General features: G+C 41.5%; 1 long non-coding RNA gene and 1 pseudogene across 1 annotated transcript; one reads left to right on the top strand and one right to left on the bottom strand.

Moving 5' to 3' along the window:
- Positions 1-748: 748 nt before the first annotated feature.
- Positions 749-22,001, bottom strand: Gm42223. Its single transcript, XR_880867.2, has 3 exons — positions 21,625-22,001; positions 17,991-18,316; positions 749-1,468 (listed from the first exon to the last, which is right to left on the bottom strand). It is a non-coding gene; the product is annotated as a predicted gene, 42223 (long non-coding RNA).
- Positions 20,029-20,142, top strand: Gm25459 (annotated as a pseudogene).
- Positions 22,002-22,945: the final 944 nt, after the last annotated feature.

The following is a 22,945-nucleotide window of genomic DNA, read 5'->3' as shown; positions in this document are numbered from 1 at the left end:
TCTTGCTTGGATTGGTGGCATAGCCTGTCAAAAGCAGGCTATGTCAAAAGTTCTTGGCCTAACTTTAGCAGTGTACCTATGTTTTGCCATGACAACAATGGACTAAACCTCTGAAACCATAAGCCAGCCCCAATTAAATGTTGACCTTTATAAGAGTTTCCTTGGCTATGTTGTCTCTTCACAGCAATGGAAACCCTAACTAAGATACATACTTACTAAAAAGAATAGCTTCAGTCCATCTATAAAGGGGCGTGCAATGTGCCTATTTTGGTTTCAAGTTTGTACTGGTTCGGGTTTTGTTTTGAATTTTACCATGATCTCTGATTCAATTCCTGCCTCCAGTTTTCTGAGGTAGTGACCCAATCTCCCTTCATGATAACTATATAAATCAAATAAGCCCTTTCTTCTCCAAGTTGACTTGGGTCAGCATTACCATGGCAACAGAAAACTAACTACGTCTGATTCCTTAGGCAAGATTGAGATTGAAGGGCCTTGTGGTCAATATATAATTTCTGAATTGGGTAATTGATATCTCTTAATTCATCTGCACAAACTCCTTTCCTCAACATTCTACTTTGCCTTGTTTAGAAGGGGAAGTGCGTTCTCAGCTAGGGGTTCAGTGGAGCTCAGTGGTATAGTACTTTCCTAACATACCCAAGCAATGCTCTGGATTTGATCCCCAAGCACAAAAACAAGCAAGCAACAGAGAAGTAAAACAGCAACAGAAACCTGTAAATAAAACCAGCCCTTTAAAATTACTTTTATTTAACTGTCCACTGGTGTGCCATCATTACTCTGTTTGCAAGGATCCCTGTTTATTTCCACAGAAGAGTTGTAAGCCTAATATTTTAATTCCACACTATGATGTTTATGTTGCCCTCCACCCAAGAGAAATTAGCAATGGTTGAGGAGTTTACATTTCAAATGAATAATATTGTAAAGTTTTCAGAGGAAGGTAAGGGTATCACCAAAAGGGGAATTTGAGAGTTATTCATAAAACTAAACTTTGTGTTTGTTTATAAATGATGTTCTAGAAGCAAATTAGTAGAAACACATTTTGGATCATTTGCATCCTGTAATTAAAACTGGTCCACACTTCACTGTCTGAGTTAAGCTCCTGCTTCCAAAAGAGTCAATGCCAAGCAAAGTGCTACTTCTTGAGTTACAGCCAGGCAATGAGAACACTGGTGGGCTTCATACGCCAAGGACATCTTCTCGCCAAAGAAGGCAAATGTCCTCTCACTCAGCTGTGCGAACTGGGTGTCCCAGGAGTCTAATTAGAGGGAGAAGGTGGGAGAATTGAGTCATCAAGTTGTATCACTCCAAGCTTGCAGGGACTTTCATCTTAGTGGTCAGTTCCATAGAAATATCGTGAGGGCAACTTAGTTTCAAACAACACAGTTTGTTGTAGAAAATGTGAGTGTCAGCTTGGCTTGTTTTTTCGGCTTTGTTGATGCTTAATAAAAACCTGAAATAGGCGAATATATAAAATTTTTACACGTCCTCCTTTGTCCCTTATTTATTTATTGTCAATAAACAACAATAAATAACATCTCAGCTTTATTCCTTACCAGGAACAAATTACATATCACTTTGTTCCTTGACTTTTTTTATAAAATGAGGCAAACATGTTGTGAATTTAAGTAGATTTTGTGAGGATTAAATAATTTAATATATGGAGCACACCCAGAAAAGCGCTCAGCATTACAGTAAGTATGCAGGATTGTGTCTACTCCTATATTTTTACTAGTATTACAAATAAAATTTAGGTTCATGGCAATGTTTTCCATTCCAAGGGTACAATAGTTCTTGATGCATCTTGTCTCTTTCTTGATCACTGTTAGATGCTAATGGCCAATCTCTGGTTTCCTTTGGGTTTAGTAAGTATCATAATGAGTCTTTTGCATCTTATTTTTAGTGCTTACTACTCCCCTAATCCATATTTTCTCCCTTCTTAGTTTAAACTCCTAGCTTAAATGTTCTTTTTCAAATTTAAGTTCTTTTAAAATCTATCTTTTGTCCATTTAGGAACAAAAGCTGTTATACATAAAAATCAATCAATGCTCATGCTCCCCGTTGCTCTCTATGAAAGACAACATTTAAATGTCAACAAGGCTGGCTGAGACATGTTACCACACACAGCAGGAATATCAGAAACTCATTTCCTGGATCATGAGGAATTCTTTCAGAAATAGGAGTGTAATCTCATTTACTATAGCTAGCTCTGCTCACTCTATGACTATTGTAGTGCTTGCTTAAATTCTGTTACACACACATCACCCAGTATAGCATTTTCTTCATGTTTCTAATAATCTAGAGACTCAATATTTGTCTCTTTTAAATTTTGATCTCTAAGTTTTTGATGGTTTGCTTTTCTACAGAAGGAAAGGCAAGCACTTGAGGTCAGTAGCCCTCTTATCCTCGTCCAGAGAACAGTGCTATTTGTGATGACAGCTTTATAATTTCTCTTTCCTGATCTTTCTGCTCCATTTTCTGGCCCACGTCTCCATCTCAAGCATTTTTCACTGAGGGAAACGAATCCTCCACAGAAAGTTTTTGCTGCCTCTTAGGGTTTGTTAAGTGAGATGAGAAGTAACATGATTCATCAGGTGTTGAAATTTGCTACTTATAGTCCCTGAGAAAACATACCTACCTGCTGTTCAGAATTCTTACTTCTAAAGCAATTAACACTTCACATTAGAAGCTGAGATGAGAGCGATGAGTGACACCTCCACCTACAGCCTCATCCATATCCATAGGAATGACTACTCTACAATTGTAATTTCCTACCAACCCGACCCTCTACTTTTGTCTGTTTTCCCTCCCAACTACTGTTTAAATTTATACTTATTAAGAGAGAAATAGGGCTTCTAGACAACTTTTATTTTTATTGGTTCATAGCTCTAAGTTTTAATTTTTACATCTTTATTTGAAATTATAATTAATTAATTCTTTTTCCATTTTTCCCTCTAATCCCTCCCATGTACCCTCTTACTCTTTCAAAGAAATTGTGTGTGTGTGTGCACATGCACATTTGCATGTGTATTTGTGTGTGTGTGTGTGTGTGTCCTGAAAAAGGCTGAGAGTGGGAGATGTCTTCCTTATGAAAGAGCACTCCTCCCCTGCTGTTGGTTATCCAATGCCAGATAGTCAGCCTTGACATCTGTACTGGCTAGTTTTGTGTCAACTTGACACACCTGGGGTTATCACAGAGAAAGGAGTTTCAGTTGAGGAAATGCCTCCATGAGATCCAACTCTAAGGCATTTTCTCAATTAGTGATCAAGGGGGAATGGCCCCTTGTGGGTGGGACCATCTCTGGGCTGGTAGTCTTGGGTTCTATAAGAGAGCAGGCTGAGCAAGCCAGGGGAGGCAAGCCAGTAAAGAACATCCCTCCATGGCCTCTGCATCGGCTCCCGCTTTCTGACCTGCTTGAGTTCCAGTCCTGACTTCCTTGGTGATGAACAGCAGTATGGAAGTGTAAGCCGAATAAACCCTTTCCTCCCCAACTTGCTTCTTGGTCATGATTTTTGTGCAGGAATAGAAACCCTGACTAAGACAACATCATACATATACAAATAGCGTTATGTAGACCAAGCAGATTGTATCTACTTAATGACTTATGTTGTTATTGCTTTGCCAGAGTCTCTAGTCACAGTCCTTACTCCACCACCACCCCCTAATGGAATAATGCACTTGCCTCTAATAACAACTCCCAGGTATTTCTTGCTCCTACATATCCAGCCAGCTCAGATATTATAACATTGTCTATAGGTGAATGATCAGATATCATAACACTGTCTTCCATAGGTGAATGATTCTCCTTTTATTAATTACCGTGATGTCCACCTGCTTGTTTGGCTGCAGTGTAACAGTGCGACATTTATTCTTAGCATCTCAGCATCTGTTGCTTTATGTGCTCAAGGTCTATTCTCTGACAGCAACATAAAGATAGGTGGTTACAACTGGCTTTTCACAGTTTCACTTTTATAACACAATCACTAACACTCAATATTCTTGAGGCTGACATACAAAGGAAGATGACTTGGTGATCAGTGGAGCCCTTGCTGTTCTGGGAGAGCACCTAGGTTTGCTCTCCAGCATGGTGGCTTAGTAGTCCTAGAGGAGCAAGTGTCCCCTTATGGCTTCTGCAGGCACCAGGTGTGCATGCAGTGCACATATATATATATACAGGCAAAACACACATAAAATTAAAAATAATAAATCTTTAAAAGTAAATTTTGGTCAGCCAGACAAGATGATAAAGGCACTTACCACCAAGCCTATGGCCTATTTTGGATTCCCCACACCCACTCAGTAGACAAAGAACACCTATTACCCTCACTTGTCACATTTGCGTGTGCCACGCGCGCCTGCGCACGTGTGCACAGACACACAGACACACACACACACACACCATCTGAGAGTCAGCCTAATGTAAAATGGCAGGTGATGAGTTATTCTGAGTAATATTAATAGAGGTATCTGATGTGTTTTCTAACCTCATCCCTCCATATTTGCTAGAATAACATTAATCCCAGGACTGCTGATGCCCCTAGAAGCAAAACTTAATTTAGAACTAAAATCATAGAAAACATTTGAAGAGCAATAGGCAGACTAAACTAATAGGGCTTTGTGGCTTGTTTTTAAAAGAACCCCTTACTACCCTGATGAGTTCTTTCAAATAAGCTCTGTTCAGAAGAAAAATTCTGAATCATTCAGGAGAATTTTTATTTCCTTAAAATGTGGCATTAAGCTTTAAATCATTAGATTGAGTTTAACAGATCCTGTTAAACAGTAATCCTGTTCATAAAACAGTCCAAAGCAGAACAAAACAAAGGTTTTTTCTTCTACCCTTGCTTAATACCCTTCATGTTTTTGTGTATCTTTCACAATGCTCTTTGCATAGATGAGCATTTATTTGCAGCTCCGTGTTTCCAAGTGGGATGCTCGGTATCTGTCTGATGCCTACAGAGGTAAGAGGCAGGACAGCAGCCCTTCCCTCTTTCCAATACTGCTTTATTTCACTGTCAGGATAAACCAATATCAATATTAATACCCTTCCTTTTTTCTGAGGTTTTCAAATGGGAGGCGATCCTATACTTTACTTGGCAGTTATCATTCACTACATAATACATGAACCCTCCAAATAATAACCATGAATCTACTCTTTTTTTCTGAACAACTAATATTCCATAGACTGGATAGAACACTGATAATTTCTAGTAAAATAATATTTCATGTTTTGCAATATTGTGACAAATACCTTTGCAGTTAAAATTTAAGTTTCCGCAGTTTTACTCTGGAGCTTATCAAAGATGCCAGTCTTTGCTTCCTGAATTCCCAACATGAGACTCTTAGGCAAAAGGACGTGCGTCTGTTACATCTTCAGCAAGATGGCTAACTCATCTGCATATTTCCACCGGTGGCTTGGAAATACGGTTACAATCAGTCTTGGCATGTCTTGTTATTTGCCTTTGCCTAGCAGGGTAAACCTTTTTCTTATGAGTGCTGGCCATAAAAATCATCACTGGATTTCTTCTTCAAGGGATCAGCTGTCCATAGAAATCATCTCTCAATGTCTAATTGGAGGCTTGTCTTTTATTGTCATCAGTATTACCTATATAGAGTAGCTGTATCCCCGTGGTCATAACTGTTATCCATACATTTTCCTCCTCAGTGGGGACGTGACTTAGTTTAATGCCCAGTTTTTGGATGAGACTGTCCAGGTTCAAATTCCAACTTCTTTCTATTTATGTATAATCTGGGGCTAAACACTCAACATGAGAAATAGGTTGAAAAATAATATCTATTTCAAATGACAGAATGGAAAATAAATATAAAAACATAAGTCATGCAGAAATAGCATTATCATAGAATGAACCAATATTTTTATTTGCTATCATTATGCTTCTAACATATTTTGCTCAAAAAGTCTTTTAAACTATTATATAGAATCTGTTTATTAGAGAACTGGACAGCTTCTGGGACAGGCAGAAGCACAGAGCCGCTGAGGCAGCACCCTTGGCGGGCCACAGACAGCCGGCCACTGTCCGGACCAGAGGACAGGTGTCCACCTGGCTTGGGAGGCAGCCTCAGCCTCAGGAGCAGCAGTCGCCATCTTGGTTCTGGGACTCCCTGGAACTTAGGAATTTAGTCTGCACAGGTGAGAGTCTGCACCACAGAAGCTGACAGCTTCTGGGAACTGCCAAAGCAACACAGCTTCTGAGAAAGGCCCTGTTTTGGGCCTTCTTCTTCGACCAGGAGGAGGTCCAAAAACAAGATATCTGTGCACCTTCCCTGTAAGAGAGCTTGCCAGCAGAGAGTGCTCTGAGCACTGAAAATCAGAGGAGAGAATCTGTCTCCCAGGTCTGCTGAGAGACGGTAACAGAATCACCAGAAGAACAATCTCTAAACAGAGTCAACTATAACTACTAACTCCAGAGATTACCAGATGGCGAAAGGTAAACATAGGAATCTTACTAACAGGAACCAAGACCACTCACCATCATCAGAACCCAGCACTCCCACTTTGTCCAGTCCAGGACACCCCAACACACCCGAAAACCTAGACCTAGATTTAAAAGCATATCTCATGATGATGTAGAGGACATCAAGAAGGACTTTAATAAATCACTTAAAGAAATACAGGAGAACACTGCTAAAGAGTTACAAGTCCTTAAAGAAAAACAGGAAAACACAATCAAACAGGTAGAAGTCCTTACAGAAAAAGAGGAAAAAACATACAAACAGGTGATGGAAATGAACAAAACCATACTAGACCTAAAAAGGGAAGTAGACACAATAAAGAAAACTCAAAGTGAGGCAACACTGGAGATAGAAACCCTAGGAAAGAAATCTGGAACCATAGATTTGAGCATCAGCAACAGAATACAAGAGATGGAAGAGAGAATCTCAGGTGCAGAAGATTCCATAGAGAACATCGGCACAAAAATCAAAGAAAATGGAAAATGCAAAAAGATCCTAACTCAAAATATCCAGGACACAATGAGAAGACCAAACCTACGGATAATAGGAGTGGATGAGAATGAAGATTTTCAACTCAAAGGACCAGCAAACATCTTCAACAAAATTATTGAAGAAAACTTCCCAAATTTAAGAAGGAGATGCCTATGAACATACAAGAAGCCTACAGAACTCCAAATAGACTGGACCAGAAAAGAAATTCCTCCCGACACATAATAATCAGAACAACAAATGCACTAAATAAAGATAGAATACTAAAAGCAGTAAGGGAAAAAGGTCAAGTAACATATAAAGGCAAGCCTATCAGAATTACACCAGATTTTTCACCAGAGACTATGAAAGCCAGAAGAGCCTGGACAGATGTTATACAGACACTAAGAGAACACAAATTCCAGCCCAGGCTACTATACCCAGCCAAACTCTCAATTACCATAGATGGAGAAACCAAAGTATTCCACGACAAAACCAAATTCACACATTATCTCTCCACGAATCCAGCCCTTCAAAGGATAATAACAGAAAAAAACCAATACAAGAACGGGAACAAAGCCCTAGAAAAAACAGGAAGGTAATCCCTCAACAAACCTAAAAGAAGACAGCCACAAGAACAGAATGCCAACTTTAACAACAAAAATAACAGGAAGCAACAATTACTTTTCCTTAATATCTCTTAACATCAATGGTCTCAACTCTCCAATAAAAAGACATAGACTAACAAACTGGCTACACAAACAAGACCCAACATTTTGCTGCTTACAGGAAAAACATCTCAGAGAAAAAGATAGACACTACCTCAGAATGAAAGGCTGGAAAACAATTTTCCAAGCAAATGGTATGAAGAAACAAGCTGGAGTAGCCATCCTAATATCTGATAAGGTTGACTTCCAACCCAAAGTCATCAAAAAAGACAAGGAGGGGCACTTCGTTCTCATCAAAGGCAAAATCCTCCAAGAGGAACTCTCAATTCTGAATATCTATGCGCCAAATACAAGGGCAGCCACATTCATTAAAGAAACTTTAGTAAAGCTCAAAGCACACATTGCACCTCACACAATAATAGTGGGAGACTTCAACACACCACTTTCACCAATGGACAGATCATGGAAACAGAAACTAAACAGGGACACAGTGAAACTAACAGAAGTGATGAAACAAATGGACTTAACAGATATCTACAGAACATTTTATCCTAAAACAAAAGGATATACCTTCTTCTCAGCACCTCATGGTACCTTCTCCAAAATTGACCACATAATAGGTCACAAAACAGGCCTCAACAGATTCAAAAATATTGAAATTGTCCCATGTATCCTATCAGATCACCATGCACTAAGGCTGATCTTCAATAACAAAAAAAAAATAATAGAAAGCCAACACTCACGTGGAAACTGAACAACACTCTTCTCAATGATACCTTGGTCAAGGAAGGAATAAAGAAAGAAATTAAAGACTTTTTAGAGTTTAATGAAAATGAAGCCACAACGTACCCAAACCTTTGGGACACAATGAAAGCATTTCTAAGAGGGAAACTCATAGCTCTGAGTGCCTCCAAGAAGAAACGGGAGAGAGCACATACTAGCAGCTTGACAACACATCTAAAAGCTCTAGAAAAAAAGGAAGCAAATTCACCCAAGAGGAGTAGACGGCAGGAAATAATCAAACTCAGGGGTGAAATCAACCAAGTGGAAACAAGAAGAACTATTCAAAGAATTAACCAAACGAGGAGTTGGTTCTTTGAGAAAATCAACAAGACAGATAAACCCTTAGGTAGACTCACTAGAGGGCACAGGGACAAAATCCTAATTAACAAAATCAGAAATGAAAAGGGAGACATAACAACAGATCCTGAAGAAATCCAAAACACCATCAGATCCTTCTACAAAAGGCTATACTCAACAAAACTGGAAAACCTGGACGAAATGGACAAATTTCTGGACAGATACCAGGTACCAAAGTTGAATCAGGATCAAGTTGACCTTCTAAACAGTCCCATATCCCCTAAAGAAATAGAAGCAGTTATAAATAGTCTCCCAGCCAAAAAAAGCCCAGGACCAGATGGGTTTAGTGCAGAGTTATATCAGACCTTCAAAGAAGATCTAATTCCAGTTCTGCACAAACTTTTTCACAAGATAGAAGTAGAAGGTACTCTACCCAACTCATTTTATGAAGTCACTATTACTCTGATACCTAAACCACAGAAAGATCCAACAAAGATAGAGAACTTCAGACCAATTTCTCTTATGAATATCGATGCAAAAATCCTCAATAAAATTCTCGCTAACCGAATCCAAGAAAACATTAAAGCAATCATCCATCCTGACCAAGTAGGTTTTATTCCAGGGATGCAGGGATGGTTTAATATACAAAAATCCATCAATGTAATCCATTATATAAACAAACTCAAAGACAAAAACCACATGATCATCTCATTAGATGCAGAAAAAGCATTTGACAAGATCCAACACCCATTCATGATAAAAGTTCTGGAAAGATCAGGAATTCAAGGCCCATACCTAAACATGATAAAAGCAATCTACAGCAAACCAGTAGCCAACATCAAAGTAAATGGAGAGAAGCTGGAAGCAATCCCACTAAAATCAGGGACTAGACAAGGCTGCCCACTTTCTCCCTACCTTTTCAACATAGTACTTGAAGTATTAGCCAGAGCAATTCGACAACAAAAGGAGATCAAGGGGATACAAATTGGAAAAGAGGAAGTCAAAATATCACTTTTTGCAGATGATATGATAGTATATATAAGTGACCCCAAAAATTCCACCAGAGAACTCCTAAACCTGATAAACAGCTTCGGTGAAGTAGCTGGATATAAAATTAACTCAAACAAGTCAATGGCCTTTCTCTACACAAAGAATAAACAGGCTGAGAAAGAAATTAGGGAAACAACACCCTTCTCTTTTTTTTTTTCTTTCCATTTTTTATTAGGTATTTAGCTCATTTACATTTCCAATGCTATACCAAAATTCCCCCATACCCACCCACCCCCACTCCCCTACCCGCCCACTCCCCCTTTTTGGCCCTGGCGTTCCCCTGTACTGGGGCATATAAAGTTTGCATGTCCAATGGGCCTCTCTTTCCAGTGATGGCCGACTAGGCCATCTTTTGATACGTATGCAGCTAGAGTCAAGAGCTCCGGGGTACTGGTTAGTTCATAATGTTGTTCCACCCATAGGGTTGCAGATCCCTTTAGCTCCTTGGGTACTTTCTCTAGCTCCTCCATTGGGAGCCCTGTGATCCATCCATTAGCTGACTGTGGGCATCCACTTCTGTGTTTGCTAGGCCCCGGCATAGTCTCACAAGAGACAGCTACATCTGGGTCCTTTCGATAAAATCTTGCTAGTGTATGCAATGGTGTCAGCGTTTGGATGCTGATTATGGGGTGGATCCCTGGATAAGGCAGACTCTACATGGTCCATCCTTTCATCTCAGCTCCAAACTTTGTCTCTGTAACTCCTTCCAAGGGTGTTTTGTTAGCACTTCTAAGGAGGGGCATAGTGTCCACACTTCAGTCTTCATTTTTCTTGAGTTTCATGTGTTTAGGAAATTGTATCTTATATCTTGGGTATCCTAGGTTTTGGGCTAATATCCACTTATCAGTGAGTACATATTGTGTGAGTTCCTTTGTGAATGTGTTACCTCACTCAGGATGATGCCCTCCAGGTCCATCCATTTGGCTAGGAATTTCATAAATTCATTCTTTTTAATAGCTGAGTAGTACTCCATTGTGTAGATGTACCACATTTTCTGTATCCATTCCTCTGTTGAGGGGCATCTGGGTTCTTTCCAGCTTCTGGCTATTATAAATAAGGCTGCTATGAACATAGTGGAGCATGTGTCCTTCTTACCAGTTGGGGCATCTTCTGGATATATGCCCAGGAGAGGTATTGCTGGATCCTCTGGTAGTACTATGTCCAATTTTCTGAGGAACCGCCAGACGGATTTCCAGAGTGGTTGTACAAGCCTGCAATCCCACCAACAATGGAGGAGTGTTCCTCTTTCTCCACATCCTCGCCAGCATCTGCTGTCACCTGAATTTTTGATCTTAGCCATTCTGACTGGTGTGAGGTGGAATCTCAGGGTTGTTTTGATTTGCATTTCCCTGATGATTAAGGATGTTGAACATTTTTTCAGGTGCTTCTCTGCCATTCGGTATTCCTCAGGTGAGAATTCTTTGTTCAGTTCTGAGCCCCATTTTTTAATGGGGTTGTTTGATTTTCTGAAGTCCACCTTCTTGAGTTCTTTATATATGTTGGATATTAGTCCCCTATCTGATTTAGGATAGGTAAAGATCCTTTCCCAATCTGTTGGTCGTCTCTTTGTCTTATTGACGGTGTCTTTTGCCTTGCAGAAACTTTGGAGTTTCATTAGGTCCCATTTGTCAATTCTCGATCTTACAGCACAAGCCATTCTTTGAAGGTCTGATAGAACTCTGCACTAAACCCATCTGGTCCTGGGCTTTTTTTGGTTGGGAGACTATTAATAACTGCTTCTATTTCTTTAGGTGATATGGGACTGTTTAGATGGTCAACTTGATCCTGATTCAACTTTGGTACCTGGTATCTGTCCAGAAATTTGTTCATTTCGTCCAGGTTTTCCAGTTTTGTTGAGTATAGCCTTTTGTAGAAGGATCTGATGGTGTTTTGGATTTCTTCAGGATCTGTTGTTATGTCTCCCTTTTCATTTCTGATTTTGTTAATTAGGATTTTGTCTCTGTGCCCTCTAGTGAGTCTAGCTAAGGGTTTATCTATCTTGTTGATTTTCTCAAAGAACCAACTCCTCGTTTGGTTAATTCTTTGAATAGTTCTTCTTGTTTCCACTTGGTTGATTTCACCCCTGAGTTTGATTATTTCCTGCCGTCTACTCCTCTTGGGTGAATTTGCTTCCTTTTTTTCTAGAGCTTTTAGATGTGTTGTCAAGCTGCTAGTATGTGCTCTCTCCCGTTTCTTCTTGGAGGCACTCAGAGCTATGAGTTTCCCTCTTAGAAATGCTTTCATTGTGTCCCAAAGGTTTGGGTACGTTGTGGCTTCATTTTCATTAAACTCTAAAAAGTCTTTAATTTCTTTCTTTATTCCTTCCTTGACCAAGGTATCATTGAGAAGAGTGTTGTTCAGTTTCCACGTGAGTGTTGGCTTTCTGTTATTTTTTTTTGTTATTGAAGATCAGCCTTAGTGCATGGTGATCTGATAGGATACATGGGACAATTTCAATATTTTTGAATCTGTTGAGGCCTGTTTTGTGACCTATTATGTGGTCAATTTTGGAGAAGGTACCATGAGGTGCTGAGAAGAAGGTATATCCTTTTGTTTTAGGATAAAATGTTCTGTAGATATCTGTCAGATCCATTTGTTTCATCACTTCTGTTAGTTTCACTGTGTCCCTGTTTAGTTTCTGTTTCCATGATCTGTCCATTGGTGAAAGTGGTGTGTTGAAGTCTCCCACTATTATTGTGTGAGGTGCGATGTGTGCTTTGAGCTTTACTAAAGTTTCTTTAATGAATGTGGCTGCCCTTGTATTTGGCGCATAGATATTCAGAATTGAGAGTTCCTCTTGGAGGATTTTACCTTTGATGAGAACAAAGTGCCCCTCCTTGTCTTTTTTGATGACTTTGGACTGGAAGTCAATCTTATCAGATATTAGGATGGCTACTCCAGCTTCTTTCTTCATACCATTTGCTTGGAAAATTGTTTTCCAGCCTTTTATTCTGAGGTAGTGTCTATCTTTTTCTCTGAGATGTGTCTCCTGTAAACAGCAAAATGTTGGGTCTTGTTTGTGTAGCCAGTTTGTTAGTCTATGTCTTTTTATTGGGGAGTTGAGACCATTGATGTTAAGAGATATTAAGGAAAAGTAATTGTTGCTTCCTGTTATTTTTGTTGTTAAAGTTGGCATTCTGTTCTTGTGGCTGTCTTCTTTTAGGTTTGTTGAGGGATTAACTTCTTGTTTTTTCTGGGGCATTGTTCCCGTTCTTGTATTGTTTTTTTTCTGTTATTAACCTTTGAAGGGCTGGATTCGTGGAGAGATAATGTGAGAATTTGGTTTTGTCGTGGAATACTTTGGTTTCTCCATCTATGGTAATTGAGAGTTTGGCTGGGTATAGTAGCCTGGGCTGGAATTTGTGTTCTCTTAGTGTCTGTATAACATCTGTCCAGGCTCTTCTGGCTTTCATAGTCTCTGGTGAAAAATCTGGTGTAATTCTGATAGGCTTGCCTTTGTATGTTAATTGACCTTTTTCCCTTACTGCTTTTAGTATTCTATCTTTATTTAGTGCATTTGTTGTTCTAATTATTATGTGTCGGGAGGAATTCCTTTTCTGGTCCAGTCTATTTGGAGTTCTGTAGGCTTCTTGTATGTTCATAGGTATCTCTTTCTTTATATTTGGGAAGTTTTCTTCAATAATTTTGTTGAAGATGTTTGCTGGTCCTTTGAGTTGAAAATCTTCATTCTCATCCACTCCTATTATCCGTAGGTTTGGTCTTCTCATTGTGTCCTGGATTTCCTGGATATTTTGAGTTAGGATCTTTTTGCATTTTCCATTTTCTTTGATTGTTGTGCCGATGTTCTCTATGGAATCTTCTGCACCTGAGATTCTTTCTTCCATCTCTTGTATTCTGTTGCTGATGCTCAAATCTATGGTTCCAGATTTCTTTCCTAGGGTTTCTATCTCCAGTGTTGCCTCACTTTGAGTTTTCTTTATTGTTTCTACTTCCCTTTTTAGGTCTAGTATGGTTTTGTTCATTTCCATCACCTGTTTGTATGTTTTTTCCTCTTTTTCTGTAAGGACTTCTACCTGTTTGATTGTGTTTTCCTGTTTTTCTTTAAGGACTTGTAACTCTTTAGCAGTGTTCTCCTGTATTTCTTTAAGTGATTTATTAAAGCCCTTCTTGATGTCCTCTACCATCATCATGAGATATGCTTTTAAATCTAGGTCTAGGTTTTCGGGTATGTTGGGGTGCCCTGGACTGGGCGAAGTGGGAGTGCTGGGTTCTGATGATGGTGAGTGGTCTTGGTTCCTGTTAGTAGGATTCCTACGTTTACCTTTCGCCATCTGGTAATCTCTGGAGTTAGTAGTTATAGTTGACTCTGTTTAGAGATTGTTCTTCTGGTGATTCTGTTACTGTCTCTCAGCAGACCTGGGAGACAGATTCTCTCCTCTGATTTTCAGTGCTCAGAGCACTCTCTGCTGGCAAGCTCTCTTACAGCGAAGGTGCGCAGATATCTTGTTTTTGGACCTCCTCTTGGTCGAAGAAGAAGGCCCAAAACAGGGCCTCTCTCAGAATCTGTGTTGCTTTGGTAGTTCCCAGAAGCTGTCAGCTTCTGTGGTGCAGACTCTCACCTGTGCAGACTAAAATCCTAAGTTCCAGGGAGTCCTGGAACCAAGATGGTTACCGCTGCTCCTGAGGCTGAGGCCGTCTCCTGAGCCAGGCGGACACCTGTCCTCTGGTCCGGACGGTGGCCGGCTGTCTGCGGCCCGCCAAGAGTGCTGCCTCAGCGGCTCTGTGCTTCTGCCTGTCCCAGAAGCTGTCCGGTTCTCTGGTGCACCCTCTAACCTGTTCAGACTAATTTCCTAGGTCCCGCGGAGTCCCGGAACCCAGATGGTGACCGCTGCTGCTGAGGCTGAGGCCGCCTCCCAAGCCAGGCGGACACCTGTCCTCTGGTCCGGATGGTGGCCGGTTGTCTGCGGCCCGCCCAGGCTGCTGCCTCAGCGGCTCTGTGCTTCTGCCCGTCCCAGAAGCTGTCCGGTTCTCTGGCGCACCCTCTAACCTGTTCAGACTAATTTCCTAAGTTCTGCTGAGTCCCGGAACCAAGATGGCGACCGCTGCTGCTGAGGCTGAGCAACACCCTTCTCAATAGTCACAAATAATATAAAATATCTCGGTGTGACTCTAACTAAGGAAGTGAAAGATCTGTATGATAAAAACTTCAAGTCTCTGAAGAAAGAAATTAAAGAAGATCTCAGAAGATGGAAAGATCTCCCATGCTCATGGATTGGCAGGATCAACATTGTAAAAATGGCTATCTTGCCAAAAGCAATCTACAGATTCAATGCAATCCCCATCAAAATTCCAACTCAATTCTTCAACGAATTAGAAGGAGCAATTTGCAAATTCATCTGGAATAACAAAAAACCTAGGATAGCAAAAACTCTTCTCAAGGATAAAAGAACCTCTGGTGGAATCACCATGCCTGACCTAAAACTGTACTACAGAGCAATTGTGATAAAAACTGCATGGTACTGGTATAGAGACAGACAAGTAGACCAATGGAATAGAATTGAAGACCCAGAAATGAACCCACACACCTATGGTCACTTGATCTTCGACAAGGGAGCTAAAACCATCCAGTGGAAGAAAGACAGCATTTTCAACAATTGGTGCTGGCACAACTGGTTGTTATCATGTAGAAGAATGCGAATCGATCCATACTTATCTCCTTGTACTAAGGTCAAATCTAAGTGATCAAGGAACTTCACTTAAAACCAGAGACACTGAAACTTATAGAGGAGAAAGTGGGGAAAAGCCTTGAAGATATGGGCACAGGGGAAAAATTCCTGAACAGAACAGCAATGGCTTGTGCTGTAAGATCGAGAATTGACAAATGGGACCTAATGAAACTCCAAAGTTTCTGCAAGGCAAAAGACACCGTCAATAAGACAAAAAGACCACCAACAGATTGGGAAAGGATCTTTACCTATCCTAAATCAGATAGGGGACTAATATCCAATATAGATAAAGAACTCAAGAAGCTGAACTCCAGAAAATCAAATAACCCCATTAAAAAATGGAGCTCAGAGCTGAACGAAGAATTCTCACCTGAGGAATTCCGAATGGCAGAGAAGCACCTGAAAAAATGTTCAACATCCTTAATCATCAGGGAAATGCAAATCAAAACAACCCTGAGATTCCACCTCACACCAGTCAGAATGGCTAAGATCAAAAATTCAGGTGACAGCAGATGCTGGCGAGGATGTGGAGAAAGAGGAACACTCCTCCATTGTTGGTGGGATTGCAGGCTTGTACAACCACTCTGGAAATCCGTCTGGCGGTTCCTCAGAAAATTGGACATAGTACTACCAGAGGATCCAGCAATACCTCTCCTGGGCATATATCCAGAAGATGCCCCAACTGGTAAGAAGGACACATGCTCCACTATGTTCATAGCAGCCTTATTTATAATAGCCAGAAGCTGGAAAGAACCCAGATGCCCCTCAACAGAGGAATGGATACAGAAAATGTGGTACATCTACACAATGGAGTACTACTCAGCTATTAAAAAGAATGAATTTATGAAATTCCTAGCCAAATGGATGGACCTGGAGGGCATCATCCTGAGTGAGGTAACACATTCACAAAGGAACTCACACAATATGTACTCACTGATAAGTGGATATTAGCCCAAAATCTAGGATACCCAAGATATAAGATACAATTTCCTAAACACATGAAACTCAAGAAAAATGAAGACTGAAGTGTGGACACTATGCCCCTCCTTAGAAGTGGGAACAAAACACCCTTGTTACAGATACAAAGTTTGGAGCTGAGATGAAAGGATGGACCATGTAGAGACTGCCATATCCAGGGATCCAACCCATAATCAGCATCCAAACGCTGACACCATTGCATACACTAGCAAGATTTTATCGAAAGGACCCAGATGTAGCTGTCTCTTGTGAGACTATGCCGGGGCCTAGCAAACACACAAGTGGATGCTCACAGTCAGCTAATGGATGGATCACAGGGCTCCCAATGGAGGAGCTAGAGAAAGTACCCAAGGAGCTAAAGGGATCTGCAACCCTATGGGTGGAACAACATTATGAACTAACCAGTACCCCGGAGCTCTTGACTCTAGCTGCATACGTATCAAAAGATGGCCTAGTCGGCCATCACTGGAAAGAGAGGCCCATTGGACATGCAAACTTTATATGCCCCAGTACAGGGGAACGCCAGGGCCAAAAAGGGGGAGTGGGTGGGTAGGGGAGTGGGGGTGGGTGGGTATGGGGGACCGTTTGGTTATAGCATTGGAAATGTAAATGAGCTAAATACCTAATAAAAAATTTAAAAAAAAAAAGAATCTGTTTATTAGTTTATTTAGTGGATTGTAAAGATTGTTCCATTCATGATTATACAAACCAATGGCTTTTAAAATCTAAATCTCTGTTTATTTCAGTATATCTGTGGACATGAGAACTGAAGTTTGTAGTTTTCTCTGCATGGCAAGCCTACTGTACTTGCTCTGTATATAATATACAGTAAAATATATAATATAATAAATATAATATATACAGTAAAATATAATAATCTCTGCCATCCTCTGGCGGCTACCAGACCGCCTTTATACTTGGTCTTTCCTTCACTCTCCATGGGAATCCAGTACTTTCTTGCCTATTCCTATTGGTTTTGTGATGATAGCATCATAGTAGGTTTAATATTTGATAGGCTAGACCTGTATCAAGATTCCTATTCAATACGGTCTTCTTAGTAATTCTTAAATACTTCAGATTGTCCTTTCAAATGTTATTCAGTACACACACATCATTAAATTATGTTTATCATTAATTTATGTATAAATATTTTGTGCACAGGTATGTGTGTTCATTTGCATGTATGTGTACACATGTGCATAAGCACGTGTGTGTGCATGTGAGGCTACAGGTCACTAATATCTATTAATAACTCAATAATAATAATAAGGATATTAATATTGATCCTGGGTGACAGCCTCAGGAATGTCATCCACCTTCTAAATTGGGTGGTTGGAAGGCTCTTCGTGTCACCACCTCTGTATTTATGGTATTGATTACAAATGCGGTCCAGCACAGTTGTCGTTTCCTTTTTTCCCATTGGTTCTGAGAAGGACTCGGGCCTTCATGTGTATGTAACATGCTCCTTTCAAGCAGAGCTATTCCCCAACTCATTCTCAATAACTGCTGCATTCTCTTTCACATGTGGCCATATGTGCTTTTTCAGAACATGCATCTTCTGTTTTCTCTTACCTTAGTCAGGCGTCTTCCTCGTCCCCTCCCCCTCTTCCTCTCCTCTTCTCCACGTCATCCTTGTCATTGGAGCAGCTTTCTTTCTCACAGCTCAAATAGAAACATGCAGAGGTGAGGCCGAGGTGCGGAGAGGCTGGGACGGGTTGGCTTGCTTTCAGCTCTGCTCTCGGATCTGTCCATCCTTAGTGCTTCAGGATAGTCAGTTGTTTCCCAGCTAACAGCGCCAAGGGCAGGCTGGCATGGTGCTGGAATGGCAAGATGCTTCAGCTCCGTGCCATCCCTAATAGATGGAAGCTGTTGCCTGGTTCTCTCTGTGAAGAAAGATTCTGAAAACAACATTTTTGACAGTGGGTTTAATTATCAGATTTGAGTTGAGTTTGGCTGTTACTTACTAGCTGTCTCTGGCGCATCCTAGGCATTCGGCTGGTAATTACTCAAATGAACCTCTATTGAGTCCTGTTAAGTTCAGTGAGCCTAACCATCTGTATCTACAGAACAAAACCACAATAACAGCTCTACGCATTTACTGTGAGGATGAAACGAAACGAGTGCCTTTGCATATAAATGCCGCCTCGGCAACAGAAAGCTACAGTAGAAACGTGCAACAGGAAACCGCAAGTTTGAGCATTGACCTGAGAAGTAACCCAGTGCCCAGTCACTGCGCTGTTGTTGCTCTGCTCTTCTGTTTCCTTCTTCACAGTTTAACATTCAACAGTAAGGGAGTAAGAGGAGGAGCCACTGAGCTTTGGGGCAGCACATGAAGTTTGTCTGACACATGGTAAAATATGGTCTTGTGGCTCCCTCAGTCCCTCAACCTCAACTTTGTGTGTGTGTGTGTGTATGTGTGTGTATATGTGTGTATACATGTATATATGTGTGTGTAAAATAAATTCAATGTAAGTTAGAAACTATAGAAAATAAGTTAGAATAAAAATAATAAATGAGATATATATTAGGTCCAGTAGCATATCTGACCATAAAATTATATTGACCTGGCTTAATGTATTTCAGTCTTTGAGATCTCAAGATTTCATCTGCAAGCCCAGGTATCGTGGTGCATACTTTATGTCTTAGTCAGGGTTTCTATTCCTGCACAAACATCATGACCAAGAAGCAAGTTGGGGAGGAAAGGATTTATTCAGTTTACACTTTCCACATTGCTGTTCATCACCAAAGGAAGTCAGGACTGGAACTCAAGCAAGTCAGGAAGCAGGAGCTGATGCAGAGGCCATGGAGGGATGTTACTTACTGGCTTGCTTCCCCTGGCTTGCTCAGCCTGCTCTCTTATAGAACCCAAGACTACCAGCCCAGAGATGGTCCCACCCACAAGAGGCCATTCCCCCTTGATCACTAATTGAGAAAATGCCTTACAGCTGGATCTCATGGAGGCATTTCCTTAACTGAAGCTCCTTTCTCTGTGATAACTCCAGCCTGTGACAAGTTGACACAAAACTAGCCAGTACACTTTAATTCTAGCATTTTGGAAGCAGAGGCAGGTGGATTTCTATGAATTTAAGACCAGGTTGGTCTAGACAGTGCTAGGCTAATAATGATTACTCTGATTATTTGATCTTTGAAACATGATTTTCTTCTCCTCTAAGTTTAAGTTTTCTTGTTTATATCTAAGCTGGCCAAAACTAGACTCTATGATTTTTACTTCAAGCTCTTCAAACTGCCAGCAACTGATGCCTACAATATCTGCAACTCAATAAGCTTTTGCAGGTCAATCAGTCATGTCGTTTATATTTAATAGTAAATATTAGATGATGCAATCACTAAGCCACAAATCTTCAGTATATTTGAGGATGTATATTTGAGTTTCTATCTTAAAGAATATTCCATGTGTGTGCTCTTTAACTATCTATGAACCAATTATGAGATGTCTGTCTATCAATTATCTATCTACATTAAAATATATTTTTAAAAATAAATATTAGCAAAGCTTCAGATATTGTGGAAAGGGTAGCAAATCTGTAAGATGAAAGCCTAGCGGTCTAATATAAGATATAAGGACTACAGGCAATAGGAATGTCGCAAGCCTGCCCCAGAGGCATCAGGTATGACTGCTGGGTCATGAGTGCATCAGTAGGTGGCAGAGAGGAGAGAGAACCTATGGTCACCTGAATGATTGGTAGCCTAGTGGTCTCTGAAAAACTGAGAGAGAGAGACTGAGGTGGCTACCAGTCCAGCACCAGAGGGCCTGGACTGGGAGCTAGCCTGAGACAACCACTAGTCTGGCACCATGCAGTCCTGGGGGATGGGGTGGGGGAGGCCATGCCTAAGATGACTTCTACCCAGCATCATAATACACAAGTTGGGCATAGCATTCATGAGATAATCCCAGACACTTAGAGACCCCAAATGCCACTAGAAGGAGCAAGTTAGTGGTGGAGAAATAGAAGAGAGAGAGAGAGAAACAGACAGATGTGGGCACAATGAGGAGAAGCTGAACTGGAGACTGGAGAGTAGTGAGGAACAGCCTGATGTGAATAGCTGGTGATGCCATCTGGGGTCCTGGCCTGTGCTGCCATGGGGGGTGGGGGGGCAAGTCTGGGCCCCATGGCCCCATAGCAGCAGAGGTTTGCTATCACCGAAGGCCAGGTGGACAGCCCTGGTCCGGACTGCTGCCTAGGGACATGTTGATGTCATAGGGCTATGCAGAAATGGGCCCATTCCTAATCTAGACACAATGGGAGAGCTGGGCCTAGGGACATGGGAGCAGGAGAGCTGACTCCACCCCTAGCCAGCTCCAGTTTCAGTTAAGGCATACAAACATGGGAGACCTGGCTCTACCAGTTGTCTTTGTGAGGTGGTGTAGACAAGGGAGAGATACCCTCCTCCCACCTTGTGCCTCACTACCTGTGGCAAGTGAAACCTGGCCCTGGTGTCATGAGAGCAGGTGAGCTGTCCCTACCCCTCACCTGCTGCAGCACTCAGGAGAGCATTCGCTGCACCTCAGCTGCACCTCATCTGGGTAGCACAGTAAAGCTGGCTCTGGATGGGGGTGTTGTGGATGGGCTGGTCCCAAGGATGTAAATAGAGCCAGCAGGCTGACCCGCTCAGATACTTCTCAGGCCCAGGTCCCAGGCTTTGAGTAGGCCCACTCCAACATTTACCCCATTAATGATCTACTAGATTGCATTAAGGGGCCAGCCCTGCACATCCAAAACTATGGGATTTCCATGACTCAGGGCAACAACAGGATATCTGAGAGGAATTCCAGTGAGATTCCTGTAGTAATAGTATAGCAGAAGCCAGAAGTCTCACACCAGAGACTGGTGGGACACTCTGTGACACACTACAGCTTCCACAAGGCATTTTTTTCTTTGTTGTGGGAAAAGTTGCAAGGGGGAAGGATGGCTATGAGGGAAGGGAGAGATGAGTGGGATTGGGATGCCTGATATGAAATTCAGAAAAAAAAAAACAATAAAAAGTAAAAACACAAACAAACAAACAAACAAAAACCAAACCACATTTTGTAAAGTAAAACATAGAGAATGTTGCATGTGCTGTATAGGATTCATACTAGTATATATAGTTTATATATAGTATCTATATCCTCTACTCCCATGATCCCCCAAACAGACATAGAAATGAGTAGCTGTATCAACTGCTATACTTTAACCGGCCTCACCTTTATTATCTGTTTGCATCCCATGGTGGCAGATTGTATACCGAAATAACTTATGTTTAGTAACAAGACAACCTACTTTGTAAAAGACAAAGCTCCACATTAGTTTCCAAATGTTTGATTTTAGGGGCTGGGAATGTAGCTCAGTGGGTGGAGTGCTTGACTATCACACATGAAGCCCTGGGTTTGATCTCTAGCACTGCATCAGCCGGGCCAGTGGTACATGTTTGTAATCCAAACACCCAGGGGAATCCAAGGTCAGTCTTGGCTGCACAAAGAGTTGGAGGCCAATCTGGAATGGAATACATGAGATCCTAATAAGAAAGAGACAGGGAGAAGAACAGGAGGAAAGAGGGAGAGAGGGGGGAGGGGAAGGAGAGAGGAAGTAAGGAGGGAGAGAGGAGAGAAAGAGGAAAGGGAGAGAGAGGAAAGAAGAGAGAAGGAATTTTTATCACAATTGCTCTGTAGTAAAGCTGAGCTGAGATGAAAGGATGGACCATGTAGAGACTGCCATATCCAGGGATCCACCCCATAATCAGCATCCAAACGCTGACATCACTGCATACACTAGCAAGATTTTATTGAAAGGACCCAGATGTAGCTGTCTCTTGTGAGACTATGCCGGGGCCTAGCAAACACACAAGTGGATGCTCACAGTCAGCTAATGGATGGATCACAGGGCTCCCAATGGAGGAGCTAGAGAAAGTAGCCAAGGAGCTAAAGGGATCTGCAACCCTATAGGTGGAACAACATTATGAACTAACCAGTACCCCGGAGCTCTTGACTCTAGCTGCATATGTATCAAAAGATGGCCTAGTCGGCCATCACTGGAAAGAGAGGCCCATTGGACTTGCAAACTTTATATGCCCCAGAACAGGGGAACGCCAGGGCCAAAAAGGGGGAGTGGGTGAATAGGGGAGTGGGGGTGGGTGGGTATGGGGGACTTTTGGTATAGCATTGGAAATGTAAATGAGCTAAATACCTAATAAAAAATGAAAAAAAATAAATAAAAAAAAAGAAGAGAGAAGGAGGGGAAGGAAGAGGAGGAGGAGAGGAGGAGAGGAGGAGAGGAGAGGGGAGGGGAGGGGAGGGGAGGGGAGGGGAGGGGAGGGGAGGGGAGAGGAGAGGGGAGAGAGTTTAGTCTAGGCTTAGTCATCATTCACATGGAGCACTGTGCTACTAAAGGTCATTTTGAGGTCAATGATATTTTTCAACGGTGACCCCCTTCACAGGCCTCTCTTCTGTTGCCAACTGTCGTTTCCTCCTCCTTCTTTCCTTTCCCTTTGACTGGGAAATCCCAGGGCTGGACATGGTGGCCACACCT

Source organism: Mus musculus, chromosome 5 (genome assembly GCF_000001635.26).
Source record: "Mus musculus strain C57BL/6J chromosome 5, GRCm38.p6 C57BL/6J".
NCBI classification, from domain to species: domain Eukaryota; kingdom Metazoa; phylum Chordata; class Mammalia; order Rodentia; family Muridae; genus Mus; species Mus musculus.
This window is presented reverse-complemented; position numbering and strand designations above follow the sequence as displayed.